Consider the following 15,337-nt stretch of genomic DNA (forward strand, 5'->3'; position numbering starts at 1 on the left):
CGCCGCTGGCGGGGATCCCTCCATTGTGTGGGCAGGGAGGGAATATCCTGGCAGCAGAAAACACGCCGGGATTTCTGCGGAGGGAGGGAGGGAGCCGGGAGGGAGCCGGGAGCTGCCAGCCGCAGCCCGGCCCGGGAAATGATTTCTTCTCCAGCCTCGGCGGGGCAAAATTCGGTGCTGCCTGTGCTGAAGGCAGGATGGAATTCCATCCGCAGCGCAGAGCTCGGAGGGGAAAGCTGGGAAATGCAGGGAGGGGAGAGCGCGGTCCCAGGGCAGGATCTGCGGCCCGACTGCGGCCGAGCGGATTTCAGGGATGTGAGGACGGAGGAGTCACCTGAAACAGAGGACGAACCGCGTTTATCCATTAAAAACCGCAATCCGGAGTGCGGAACAGCAGCTTTGGGAATGACGAGGGACAGCAAAACCCTTCAAGTGCCGGCTCCCAGCACCGGCTGGGGCTCCTCGTCTCCTCATTCCAGGCAGGAATATCCCTCTGGATGTGGGACTGGGGGCCCTGGGATGAGCAAGGCTGGAGTCCGACCCTCTCCGTTCCTGTCCTGCCGGGATGGTGCACGAGCACCCGAGCTATTCCCTTCCAGGACTGCCATGGACCTGCCAAAAGCCTGGGAAAACGTCTGGATGCCGAGCATCCCTCCACAGCCACTGTGGGGCATTCCTGGGCACTCCCTGGCTGGGGTTAAAAACGCCCTTTCCGTGATTTCCAGAGGAGAAGGCGTTTCCTCCTTAAACATCCCCAAAATATTTCCCCGCTCCCGGCGGAATTCCCGGGGCAGGCAGAGCCACCAAAATCCCCAATCCAGAGGTCCTGAAGCGGCTGGAACCTGTGACGAGGCTCCAGGGCACGGTGGCTTGGGGAGCCCAGGGAGGAGGGACAAAGGGGGTGGGAAAACGCCCTCGGGATCTGTATTCCCATGGGAGCACTGGGAATATCCCTGGGGGAATTCAGTGCCTGCCCGGGGCACCTCAGCTCATGGAAAAACCGCTGGGAGCAGAAATTCCCCCAAATAAATAAAATGCAATCGGGTTTTTAGGCAGGGCGAGGTGAGGAGCTTCTCTGCCTGGCCACAAACCAGGCGGCCCCACAGAATCCCGGGAAAATTTGACTTGATGGGAGCAGAGCTTTGGGAATTGATGGGAACAGTCAGCTCTGACACTTGTGCAGCCACGGTGGTGTCAAAATCCATCCTGTCCCTTGGAACACGACAATTGGGATGGAATGGGGTTCTCAGTCCGGGAAAAACCCGAGGCTGGACCCGTTCCCATCGGCTCCACCTGCTCCAGGTGTCTTTAGCGCCCTTTGGAGAGCACGGAGCAGGACAGGGAATGCTCCTGGAGACTTGCTGCCGGAGCCCAGATCTCCTTCCCGGCACGTTTGGAATCCCAAGGGTTTGATCCCATCCCTCTGCTGTAGAAACGGGCTGGGGGAGTGGGGCTGGCAGATGTTTGGCAGCAGCACTGGATCCGATTTCCCGGGATTCTGGTGCTCCTCGCTCCGGATTGTGTCTGGAGAAGCTGGAAGGGGCTGGAGGGGATCCCCTCAGAGATCAGGGATGGCCCAGGGATGATCCAGGCTCGTCATCCTGTGGATGATCCCGAGCTACCAAAGACTGGGCCCTCACACGCCCAGGCTGGAAAAGAGCCCATCTAAAATTCCCAAAGTCGGATTGGTGCAAATCCTTTGGGTTCCTCGGAGCTAAATCCCCCTCCTCATGCAGGAACTCGGAAAAATCCATGCCCAGCTCTCCGGAGAAGCTGCAAATCCCCCCCTCATTTGCAGGATTATAAACCTGCCCGCAACTCCTTCAGCTGCGCTTGGAAACGGGAATTTGATTCCCAGCTCCCTCAGGCATGTCCTAACGCTCCCTCTTCATAGGGAGTTTTTCATTTCCAGGGGAATCCAGCAGGTTTTTACCTCTGGAAAACTTCCCCCCCAAAGTTTTCCGCTGCCCCCAGCCCATGGCCTGGGAAAATCCCAGCTCACTTCCCAGCTCGAGGCTGGAGAAGGGGCTTTTATTCCCTGGAGCTGCTGGGAGAGGTCTGGAACGGGAAGGTTTCGAGGGAAGGCATTTTGACAGAGCTCTCCATAATTTGCAGAAAACTGGGGATGATAAACAGCAGGAAAAATTCCCCGAGCTCCAATCACGGTTTTGCTCTGCCACCAAGCAGCTCTGTGGGTTCGGGGCTCCTGGTGGAAGCTTCCAGTGGATTTTGGAGGAGTTGGGAAGGAAGATCCACGTCAGGGCTGACAAGCCTTCTCTTCCTTGTTGTTACTGATAAGAATTGAATCATTCCCACGGGGAAAACCTCCCTGCCATCCTTTCTCCTGCAGCAGGGATATGAAAGCCCTTCCAATCCCAAAATTCTGTGGCCCTGGCGAGGAGCAGCGGAGCTCTCGCTCCCGGAGCCAGCCTCGTTTTGGCACCGCGCTCCCAAAAAATGATGTCATGAGGGATTTCTGTGCCAGAGCTTTTCCCTTTCTTCTTCGGATCTGTGGCGATGTCAAAGTTCCTCTCTGGAGCAGGTCTGGTTTTGATATTCCGTATTTACGTTTCTCATTTCGGGGCTGGCTGGAGCCCCCGCCGGTCCCGACCTCGCCGCCGCCACCGGAAGGAGCGAGGAAGAGGAGCTGGGATGGATTGATGGGCGCTGGTGGATTCCTAAAGCTTGGGAAGCGGCCCTGGAATAGTCCCTGCTTGTTTCTCAGGAGCTGTAATACCCTCCGCTCCGCCCCACCGCTGCTCCCCTGCCCCTTCCCACAGGGAACACCTGCCTTTGCCAGGAAGGAGCTCAGAGCTGATCCCACAGCTGCCAAGCCCCATGAATCCATGGAAAAATCCCTGGGAAGTGAAAGACCCAAGGTCCCACGGTATCCATGCCCCGTGGGACGGTGAGGAGCACAGTTTGCCAAAGATTTTCCCGATCCCAGGAGGAGACTGGAGGCTCGTGGAGGTGGAACCACATTCCTTGGGCTGCTTGGTGCTCCCGTGGGATAAAGTGGGAATAAACCAGGCAGCTTTGGAGAACCCCGGTTGCCTAAAACTTTTCCCACAGGAACGCTCCAGAGCCAGCAGGGAATTTGTCTTTTGTCTTCCTGGGATTGGCTCGAGGCAGATTTTAAGGTCGGGAAGAGTTGTCAGGATCCAGGCGCAGCCAAAGGCAAGGTCGGGTTACGAATGAGGCCGCTCCAAAGCCTCTCCTGGAGAGCCAGAGGCTTGGGGAAAGGGGTGAAAAAAACTCCCGGCAAAGTGCTGGAAATCAAGGGAGAATAAAATTCCCTCTTGCAGGAGCTCGGTTGGTTTTGGAGGCAGCCGGCGAATTCCAAAGCCACGTTCCCTCAAAGCCAACGCTCCCTTCGGAACCGGCAGCAAAGGCGCGAGAGCGCCTCCGCCAGGGATTGCCAGGGCGGATCCCGGGGGAACTCCATCCCTCCAGCACGGCCTGGAGACCTCAAGCGAGGCTGGAGGGGGAGGTGAGGAACCGCCGAGGGGGTCCATGGAAGGGTGGTGGGAATTCCCTGTGTTTCACCCCCTTTTCCTGCCCTGTGCAAAGCTCCCAATAAAAGCATTTTCAGCCCGGACGGTGTTCCAGGTGAATCCATGGATCCCTCCCTTAATGGTTCTCTGCGTGATCCCTGTGGATCCCTCGGCTTTGTGGTGGGATTCAGCCCCAGATCATTCCCACTGCAGGTGTCCTGCTTTTTGGGGAATTTTGGCCAGGAAATCATTCCCTGAATGGGGAGGTGAGGAACCGCCCAGGGGGTCCATGGAAGGACGGTCGGAATTCCTTGTGTTTCACCTGCTGGGTTGATCCCAAGACTCTTCCAAGGAGTTTTGCAGCTCCGGGAACTTCCCTGCCTCGTGAGCATTCCCTTTCCTCCCTTCCTTCCTTCCTTCCACCTCGGATGAGGCGGGGCCACCTGGCTCTATCCAGTCTGGGAATCACCTCCAGGAAAAATTCCCTGCCAGCAAGAGCTCCCAGAGCCAGAGCTGTCAAACTCCATCTCGCTCCGGGACTCAGTTCCCTCCCGCCTCCCAAAGCAGCAACAAAACACCAAGGTTACGGAAAAGCCGTCGGGAATCCGACTGTTTTCCAAAAGCCACGGATCCCTCTCCATTTCAAGGAAGGAGTGGGGTTGCTTTTGGGACTGAGGGAGCACAGAGATTCCCAAACAAAACTCCGTCGTTGCAGGGAGCGGGGAAGCAGCTGTGGGGCAGGAGCGCGCCCCGAACGCGGAATTTGGACTTCAAAAAAACCCCAGCCCCAAAAAGAGTTAAAGGAGCAGCGAATGTTTCATCCCGAGTAACGCGGGGCTGGAAAGGGATCGGCTTTTAAGGGAATTGCCCATAACCACAACAATATTTGGGGGCTGAGCAGCGCCTAGATTGGGTGCAGATGTTCCGCTGGCATTCGCATGCATCCCGAAGGAAAAAAAAATATTCCTTTTTTCCTGGAGTGCCTGGCGCTCTGGAGTCGCCTGAGCTTTACAAACTGATTATGGACACCAATTACCTGTTGGGCCGAGCTTTACAAAACCCGGGCTCGGGCCTGCCCTGCTCCCGTTCCACATCCCGGCATTTTTTCCGGGAGCAGAATGGGCTGATTTATCCAGAATCCCAGCTCCTCTGTTAACCCTCCCGCTCCCGTCCCAAGCATCCCAGGCCAGCTGAGGGTGGAATATTTTGGGGGTTCCCTGTGCTTTCTCCCACTTCCATTCCAAGCATCCCAGGGCAGGCGAGGCTGGAATATTTTTGGGGGTTCCCTGAGCTTTCGTTGCTGTGCAGAAAGGAGATGACTTAACTCTTCCCTTCACCCTCTCCCACTGATTTTTTCCATGGAATTCCCCCAGGGCTCAGGCTCCGGATGAGTCAAAGAGGGTTGGGATCACCTTGACAGCGCCAATGGGCTGTTTCCAATATTCCTATTCCAAGTCTTTTCCCTGTTATTCCTGCAGGGAATAGTGCCAGAGTAAAGTGATCCAGAGGAAACATTCCCATTGAAACAGAGCCCGAGCTTTGGGAATGAAGGACCCAGGCAAAAACGGGGAAAATCCAGACTGAGGGCTGCTCAGGGAGCTCTTTTCCGGGAGACATTCTGCAGGGAATGGCTCTGGAGCAGGAGAGGGATTTTTCACTCTATCCATGGCATGAATTCCGAGGGCTGGGAGCGGATTGGAGCCCGGAATGTGCCTCCCAGGTTAATAAATCTCCACAGGTTTATTGTTCGGGATAAAACCCATTTTCCCCAGCAAATAACCAGGATCATTCGGGGTTAGAGCCATTCCTCAGGAAATGCTTCATATCCAACGTTTTTATTGGTATCCAAGGAAATTCCTGTTCCAAGGAACACGAGCCCGGAACTTTTATCTGCCTTTAAAACAAAATCTGTTATCTTTTATGGCCACTTCCAGAGAGTCCCACCATCACTTTCCATAAAATTCAACAACATTCCTCCTCCAGCCTGGAAAATCAAGACCAGAGATGGGGGAACAGTGAAAATGTCTTTTTTTTGGAGGGGGGGGTGTGGGGTGTGGAATATTTTAGGAATTTCTGAGTCGTTTCCATTTCAAAGCCTCTGCTTTCCCCCAGCTGGGGCCTGGCAGAGCCCCCTCGGATGCTGCCGCTGATTCCTCTGGAATTGCTTTAAAATGGTTTTGGAGGATGAGTTTTCCACAGTATCCTCAAGCTGAACTGGGCTCCCGCTTTTCTTGCCCTGTGCAAAGCTCCCAATAAAAGCAATTTCAGCCCGGATGGTGTTCTGGATGAATCCATGGATCTCTCCCTTAATGGTTCTCTGCGTGATCCCTGTGGATCCCTCGGCTTTGTGGTGGGATTTGGCCCCGGATCATTCCCACCTGCTTTTTGGGGATTTTTGGCCAGGAAATCATTCCCTTTCCCGATGCCACAGGAGCAACGCCGCAAGTCCCTGTTTTTTTTCCCCTCACCCCCTCTTTTTTGGGATGGGAAGAGCCCAGCATCCCATTCCCACACAGCTCCAATCACCACAGTGATCCCAGTCTCCTCCAGAGCCATTTCTCCGTATCCATTAGCCAATCCTTCATGGAACCACCCCATAAATAACCGGCTCTGGGGAGAGCCTGGGAGCTCATTAAATCCATGGAAGCTTCCTCTGGGAAGCCAGGATTTTTTCCCCGGGGCCTTTGAAAGTCTTCGGGAATGGCTCGGGGATGGGACACAATTAATGACAAACCTCCCAAAATGTTCATTTTCCTTGTTGGGATTATCCCACCCAGCTGGAGCCTGGGTTGGATCCCTCGGGAATGGGAAGAGGGATTGGAGCCTCAAGTTTGTTTATTCGGGCAGAGGTTCGGGGAGCACTTCCCAAAATCAGGCTCAGAGGGCTGCTCCCTCTCCACACTTGCTTCCCCCCCAAAAACATACGGAATACTGAGCAAGGATCAAAAAATCCAGGCAGTTGTTGATGGAATTAAGATTATTTGCAGGAAAGATTAATCCTTAATTTACTTCATGCTCCAAAGGTCTCTGCAACCTCCGGAACATCCCGAAAATCCTCGGACTCATCGCTATTGGACATAGCGGTCCAATATTCCACAGAAAATATGGAGCCTCTGAGAAAGAGATGAGGGGTGTTTTTATGGAATTGTAAAACACCCGGCGTTTCTCCAGCCAGGAATATGATTTATGGAGTGAAAGCTGGGATAGATGGGAAATAGGTCATTGATAAATCAGAAACCAGCTTGGGCAGGACATGGAAAAATGCTTAAGTGGGATGAATTTTCCCAAATTAAGCCAGGCTCCTAAATTTCCTTGGATCCTGTTTAATAAAACCGATACGCTGGATATTCCAGGGGGGATGGATTCCCGAGCAGAGCGCGCTCCATCCGCTGGAAAATCTGACGGAAGGCAGCACCAAGGCCCTCAGCCCTCCAGAGGGATAGGTCAGCCTTCCATAGGGATAGCTCCTGAGCCCTGGAATTCCCTGCCCGCTGGGAAATGAGGGATCCAAAGCACCAGAATGTGCCCACAAATCCCAGACACATCCTGGATTTTCTTCCCTCCGGAGCAGGGAAATCGGAGCACACTGAAGATGAGCGGGGCTATGGATGGGATGGGATCTGTTGGGGTGCGCAGTTATTGCAGTTCAGTGTTAATGGTTTATTCCAATGTCCCCCACCTTGTCCCCAAGTTAGTACATCCCGAAGTTGTGATCCAACCCCTTATTCCCGAACCTTCCCTGCCTGTCACTGCAGCCCCGCCCCTTCCTCCAGAGATTTCCCTGTCAATCCCCAGCTGGGCCAATCCCTGATTGTCCCGCCCCCCTGGAAATCCCCACACTTCGAGGCCACATTGGCCCACGTGACATGTTCTCTCCTCCCCCTTATCCTTATTAGTCTATGTACCATAAACCCCGCCTCACGCTCCTCCCCTGCTCATCTCTGATTGGCTGAGAGTTTGTGCCCACCCCCTGAGCTCCCTGTATTTAATCCCAAGAGAGGCTCGGGGTTTCTGTCCCTGCCCCCTTCAGCCTCGGTCGACCGGAGGTGCTGGAATCCGGATGGAAGTTTGTGTTACCGTGCCCAGGTGCTTGTGGAAGCCCCTTCTAAATCCTGGGAAAAAGCAGTGGAATTCCAGTTGTTTCAACTGGCAACATCCCAGTTTATGTTTTAACTGGTGTAATCCCGGGATTTATTTTGATAGGGATATATATTAAACTGGAATGAAAACAGACTATATTTAAACATTAATTAACCTGATGTAGTTTAGTAGTTTTACATTAATTTTTGGGATTAATTGATTTAAACATTACTGGTATTGACTCACCTGGTCCAGCTTTTCCCTACAAACTTCTCCGTTTTGGGGGAGAACCCAGAAATGCTTCCTAGAGCTTCCTGGGAGGAAAACTGGGATGGGCTGTGCATTCCTGGGTTCCAAGGTGTCCAAGGAGCGCTGGAGCTAATGAAAGCACCTGGAAGGAGCCAGATCTCCAGATAATTCCTTGGAATCCCTGGAAGCCCCGAGAAATGCCAACAGCAAGTGCTGGGAGTAACGGGATTCGTTATCTCCTGGGAATTAACTCCCCCATTGATCCATGTGGGAGTGGGGCCAGGATAATTCCCGAATCCTGGAGTGGGATAATCCCTGAATCCCTAAACGGTGACACGGGGGCAGAACTGCACTTTTAGGGAAGGATCAGTTTCCACAGGAAGCTTTCCTGGCAAAAGGAGCTTGGGAATTGCGCTTTGGCTGGGCTGCGTCTCTTCCCGCCTGGAATGGTGCAGATTCCCGGGAACGGCGGCACCTCCAATCGCCACAATTGTTTGCAGGGAATCCCCAGAACGGGGAGTGGGAAGGACCTTAAAGCTCATCCCATCCTGCCATGGACACTTCCCACTATCCCAGGTTGCTCCAAGCCCCGTCCAACCTGGCCTTGGATGCTTCCAGGGATCCAGGGGCAGCTACAGTTTCTCTGGGAATTTCATTCCAGTCTCCCCCCCACCTTCCCAGAGAAGGATTTTTCCTTAATATCCCATCAAACCCTGCCTCAAGTCTCCTTCCCCTCCACTTCCATGTGTTGTCTAGCCATCCAAGAGAGCTCCTCTCCCACTTCCCATGGAAGGAATACTGGGATCTGCCTGGCTTTGGAGAGCTGAGCCCATAGCGGATTTTTTGGCCAAAACATCTCAGCACATTTGGAATCCCAACTTTTTTTCTGGGTGGGGAAAATCTCCAGCCCCAACTGTGCCATGCTGGGTCAGCCGGAACCATCCTGAGGGCTCCGTTTGGTTTTCCCGAATTATTGAACTCTTTTGTTCCTTAATTTGGGTCAAACCGGGAATAAACAAACGCTTTTGGGAACAAAAGGTTTTGCTTGGGAAATGTCAAATGTTTCACCGAGCCTGCAGTGAAATGTTTTGACATTCCCTCAAAAAAGAAAGGGAAAATCCGTGCTTTTCCCGAGCTGGAATCAATAGCTGAGTTTGACCCTGAAGTGTGAAGAGTTTCTCTTTTCTTCTGCAATTCCGTGGTTTTTTAAAATGGAATTGCTTTCATTGGCAAATGAAAAAGATACCCTAAGCCTAAGTGTAATTCTGCTCCAGCGGGATTCCAGGTGAGATCTCACCAGCATTCAGGATCATCCCGGGATTGGGGGATCTCTGGGCAGCCAAAATAAATTAAAAATCCTCACTGGTGATATATTCCAATCTTTTTTTTCCCTCTCCCCGATTTTCCCCCTGTTCTTGACAAGTGGACAGAAATCCTGGGATGAAAGGGAAGGACGGAGGGAGAGAAGGGAAAACAAGGAGAGCGTTAGGGATAACAAAGGGAATAAATCTCATCAGGAAATAATCAAAGGAAATGTCCCTTGCTCCAGATGCCAGAATGTTCGGCAAATCCCATGGGAAGGGAAAGGTATCCTGGACTGAGCTGCCTTCTTCAGGATGCTGGGGCTTCCCAAGCTGCGGAGATGGATTTGGGGCTGGAAAATCCTGCAAGCTCACAGAAAGCCGGGATGCAATTCCCGGTGATTTGGGATACGATCCCGTGTCCCAGTGTTTTGCCATTTATGGCCGCAGCAGGTGGAACCGAGGGTGATGCTGGTGGGTGTTTTCCTCCCCCCAAAACCCCACACCCGGATTCGGTGACATTCCCTGGAAAAGCCCGCTGCGAAGGAGCAGCCCCCATTCCCAGCCATCCCGATTTCCCCAGCAAAGCCGGGAGTGTTAATTGGATTTTTCCAAAACTTCATTTTTCCCAACCATGACATCATTTCCTCGCTGCTTTCAGCAGACCGATCCAACAAATGTTTCCTATTTTTCCTCGGGATTCAATCCCGAGATGGGCTCCGGCCTTGGCAGGAATTGAAATTTATGGCATTTAGGGACATTTATTTTCATTTCCAAGGGAAGGCCGAGCTGCACAAACATTTTTCATCCCGTTTTATTTTCACTCCGTGCGCCGCTTTTCCCTGCTGTAGGAATTATGAGATGTCTGCTTCCAGAGCCAAGGGAAAAAGGGAAAGAAAAAACAAAATAAAAATCCCTGGGTTTTTTTTTTTTTTTTTTTTCAGGGGGAAATGTGTACAATTAATATCAGTTTACACATCTGGAATAACATCAAACATCTGCATCCCGGGGATTCCTCGGGACATAAATCCTGGAAGGGCCATAAAGAGCTGTTTAAGGACCCCATAACAGCTTTTATTAAGGAAAAATTATCCCATATTAAAGACTTGTGGGAATAAGAGCTGTGGAAGCGCTGCTGGAGTTTCCTTCACCCAGGAAACAAATTTTTCCCAGTAAAAGCGGAAAAGCTGGAGCGGATCCTTGGCCAGTTCCAATCAAGAGTGGCTGCTCCAGTTTATCCAAGCTGGATAAGCTCTGGAAGAGCTGAAGGAACGTCTAAGGAGGGCTGCAGACTCCGGGATGAAAAAGCAGGAGGTGTTTTTTAATCCCAGAGAAAACACCTGGAGATGTTCCAGGCCAGGCTGGACGGGGCTTGGGGCAACCCGGGATAGCGGAAGGTGGAACTGGATGGGATTTAAGGCCCTTTCCAACCCCAACCTTTCTGGAATGCTGGGATTGCACCCCCCTCTTCATTGGGAATTCCCGTCTCCAGCCAAGGAATTTCCCTTCCCAGCCCCTCCAAGCCAGGACTGACTCTCCTCTAATCCCACCTCAATTCCTGAGGCTCCAAGCTGTCAAATCCAGTTCTTACCTTCCCAGGAGGAACCACTGGAAGTGCTCTCAGCCATCCCCCTCTTTTCCAAAGGGTTTGTTTCCCCCTTTCCTCCCTTCCAGGAACTGGCTCCCTGAAAGAAGGGGGTAGGGATTTTTAGTGCCGATAAAGTTTTACGTCCTTTCTCTGATATTTACTTTTTCTCGTGGAATTTGTTCCCCAGCCGTGGAGTACCTGACCCTGCAGGGGTGTAAAGGATTTACTGGCCAATATTTGGGATGGGGGAAAGAAATTCCCCCTCCTTTTGTCTCCTTGTAAAAGTTTTAATAAAATCAAATGATGGAGCATTTAGAGGGAAATGAATCTTTAATTTCACTGGAATACCGGAATATTGCCAAGCTGGCTCAGCATCCCCAGGAATCAAGGAGCACACAGAGGGATAAATGGATTTAGCCAGGCAGGATTCCTGAACTTCCCACTGCCCAGGGGGATGGGAATGCCAGCCCCACCTTGAGCTGGAGCCAGGAAAATCCTGGGATGGGCTGAGGCAGGGAAAGCTCCTGCGTCTCACCCCCTTCCCGGTGTCCCCAAACCAATTATCCACGGATCAGCATTCCCAGGAGCCGCGCTCCAGGTGCCTCTTGCTCCCTGATCCCTCTCATGGTCCTGGAGGCAGACCAGCATCTCCCAAGGGTGATTCCAGCTGCCCTACAGAATCACCTTTCTTTCCCAAACGTTTCAGGCCGATCCGAAGCCAGGTGGGGAGATCCAGAGGATTGTGGGAATGGGGAGCTGGAATTTCAGCCCCAGGCAGGAAAAGGTGGAGAGCTGAGGGGATGGATCACGGGGAGCAAATCCCCCCAGACACGGAGATCTTACCCCTGCTGGAGGAGACCTCTGACAGAGAATTCAGGGATTGCCATCCAGGACTGGGATTCGGGAATTGCGAGGAAGCTCCGCTGCACAGCCAGCACTGAGGAGAGCTCCGGGACATCCCGGGGAAAAGATGTTCCAGCTGGGAGAGGAGACGGAATTTCTGTCCACAAGCACACGACAGGGATGGAGAAGGTCCAGAGGCAGCTCCGGGCAGGTGGAGACAGGATCATGGAATCACGGGATGGGTCGGATTCGGAAGGACTTGAAGCCCATCTCATCCCAGTCCCTGCCTTGACATTCCCTTCATCCCATGGTTTTGGGACAGCAGGGACCGGGAGCAGCCCCTGCCAAGCACTGCCTGTGGGTGCTCCATCCTTCCGGCCCAAATTCCCTCAGCCGTGGAAAAGGGAAAAGCTGGATCTGCCTCCTGTTTCCAATCAAAGCCTGTTTTGGTTTGGGAAATCCCGGCAAAAGCCATTCCTTATTTATGGACTGCAAACAACTCGCTTGTGTTATGATCCCAAAGTCATTAGGCATCACATTGGATATTCAGATGGATTAATTCCATATATTCCATGTATTCCATAAAAACCAGGGGGGTAGCAAAGGGGCCCGACTCCAGGCTGCCTTCGGAGATATTGGCCGCAGATAATCCAAGCTTTTTTTGATTAAAACGGAGGAGAATTTGAATAGGAATGCATTGTTTGGAATCCATTTCCATCGGGCTCCGGAAGAATTCCCGCTCGGAGATAGATGTGGTTCCACTTAACAGGCGAGGGATTAAAAAAAGCCCTGGGGTTGGGGCTAATTCCTGTCATTATGTATTTTCGGGGAATATAAATGGATTCGGTGTAATGGGGCTGATTGGAAAATGACCTGGTTGGGGATGGGAAAAGGACAGGGGCAGTTGGAAAACTGTCGGGATTCCGCGGGATGCCGAGGGGCTGCCTCAATCCAAACTCTGATTGGAAAATTGTGGCTTTTCGCAGGCCGCTATCCGACCCATTAGAAGCGGATTGTTTTCGCTCCCGATGTTTTCCTTGTGCCGGAATAGCGTGAAATGAGCGTGTGCCGGGCGCTAGCCGGGATGAGCACGGGAAGAAGGGAACAGGGCAGGGAAGCGGCGGCTCGAATTGGGAAGAGAGGCCGGAACAAGCCGAAGCCGTGCCACGTCACCCTGGTGGCACTGGGAGGAGGATCTGGCCCCTGGAACGCGGAGATGGAAAATCTCGGCTTTATGAGCTCAGGGTTGCTCTGCAGGGAACGGGCGGAACGGCTTCGTCTGGCCCACATTTGCGTTATCCCGGGGACAGGGATCCTCCGGCTTCCCTCCGAGGACTTTTCCACGTTCTAATTGTTCGGAAATTGTTCATAAAATTAGGGAAGCTTGGAAGGGAGCGGGGGAAGCCGGGCGGAGGCGCTCCATGGAAGGAGCCGCGGCCATGTGGAATCAGTTAGGCCGGGAAGGCAGCGAGGGGCACAAATGAGTTCAAGAGACATCCCGATTTATTTCTGGAGAAGGGAAAGGCACTGGGAGCATGGAGAGAGGCGGGAGCTGGCTTTCACAGGGATTTGGGAAAGGCAGGGAAGCTTGGAGTGAGGACGTTTAAGGGGAGAGCACCCGGAGGATGTCCTTTTCCAAGGATTTCCTGATTTTATCGACTTTGGTAGTGTGGGACAATCTCTGAAGCACAGAATTCCAGGGAAAACTTAGCTGGGAAAATGCTTTACCCACTGGGAGCATTGCTGTTATCCCACTGCTATCCCACAGCACCGTCCCGGCTGCTGGCATAAGTCCTGGGAATTCCCGGGTTGCCACAGAAGCCTTGACACTGAGGACTGCGACACCCCCAGCCATTCCCGGTGTCCAGGAGGCCACTTCCAATGTGGTGGGAGCCTCCAAAGGAATCCCTGCCACTCTCCTTCCCTGCAGAATGGAGGCACCGGGAAAGGGTGGCGGGAAAGGAGCTGGAGTTTTCCCAAAATCCATGGACTGCACCCAGCTTCCCTCAGGGACCTGCCGCGGCTTTGCGGGGGCATCTGGTGGTGGCCAAAAGATTCCCGGGGATTCACCTGGGAGCAGCTCCTCCCTTCGACATTCCCAACATTAGCTCGGGAATCCTGAAGGATTGAGTGGGAATGTCCCCTCTTCTGTTTTCACGGGATAAGCAGAATTCCAGCACTTGGGGAGGGATTTATCCCGGCCTCAGGAGAAGGCACTGCTGGATAACCGTGCCTGGAACGAGGAGGGGCTGGGATGGCTGAAGGGGAATGTAAAGGGGATCACGGCACCTCCTGAAAACTGGGATGCATTGGAGCTGGATTAAAGCCGGAGCTGATGCTGCCCCAGGCACTTCCCGGCCTCCAGCCTCATTCCCAAACTGTCCCATTCCCACTTAGACTCCCCACAAAGCGGAGGAACTGAGGATTTTCAGCCCCTCCAGGTGAATCCGAGTGAATTCCGCTCCCTCCGAATGTTGCCCGCGATCTCCTTGGAAGGAATCCCAAAAAAAACCCTGAACAATGGCACCTTAGGCTTTAAAATCCTTGGGATGGTTTCCTCCCAAGCCTTTCTCCAAACAGCTTCTCCTCCCGTTGGAAACGCGAGCCGCTGTTTACCCGGGTAAATAAAGCATTTCCCACGGATCTCCCGGCAAACAGATTAAAGGATTACGCTGAAGACCTTTCCAAATTTTCCTATCAGGGTCCCGGAATCTCCGTATTTGATCCCGACCCCGCTGCCGGGTTGGAAGGGGATGTTTATTTCCCCCATCCCCAAGTGCATCCTAAAAAAGGAGATTTTAAAGGATTTTTTTTTTTTTTTTTTTGGAGTATCTTCCCTCTTCACACAGCATTCAGAGCACAAATGGGACTCGGCCATGAGGAATTCCCGTTAAAATTCCCAATCTGGGAAGAATTTATTGGATTTCTAATGATAAATAGAACATTAATAAAGCAGAGGAATAAATTTCCCTCCCTGTCAGGGGCGTTTTGACACTTGGTAATTTGGGTCCATAAATGGCTTTCCAAATGATTAATGGGATGTGGACGTGGAGAAATATTCCTTGGATTTTCCAGGAGCCGGGATATTGATGTTGTGGTGTTTGAAGAGCTCCATCCCGAGGCGGGATTGTCCCATTTATAACCCCTCCAGACAGGAATGAAGGGGCTTTGATGTGAAATGTTCCTTAAATGCTCTCCTGGATGGAAAAGCGGCGTTTGTCCCTCATTTCTGGCTGCGGAATTCCTCCCTGGAGCTGTTGGAATGGGCAGAGGAGGAATCTGGATATCAGCGGCTTGGTTCGCCCCCCAGTATTTTAGGATTTTCACCATTCCCGATAACTTTGGCTTCCTTTGGATCAAAGGGAGATTCCAAACAGTTGGATTCAGTTCTTGGATTATGGAGCCGTGGCTGCCCCATCCCTGGAATTCTTCAAGGCCAGGTTGGATGGGGCTTGGAGCAACCTGAGAGCGTGGAAGGTGGATGGAATTTAAGGGTTTTCCATTAAAATTCCCTCAGTTTTCCTGGATAAAATTACCCCAGTCCCAAACATATCTCCCACAGAAAGTTTTTGTCCTTTAAAACAGATTTAAAGAAATAATTTCAAATAAAAAACTCTGGAGTGCAAAACCTGCCCTGAAAATAATCAGCTCTTAAGTGGCTCTGGAAGCAGTCCCTAAATCCATGGGAGACAGGATTTTTATTGGAATTTGGATAAAAAGATGGAATGGTTTTTAATCCACGGGAGGTTAAAGTCGCCATCTGAAGTTGGTTTGGGTTTTTT

Source organism: Pseudopodoces humilis, chromosome 3, assembly GCF_049639895.1.
Source record: "Pseudopodoces humilis isolate 2021_Gansu_Grassland_sample_001 chromosome 3, ASM4963989v1, whole genome shotgun sequence".
NCBI classification, from domain to species: domain Eukaryota; kingdom Metazoa; phylum Chordata; class Aves; order Passeriformes; family Paridae; genus Pseudopodoces; species Pseudopodoces humilis.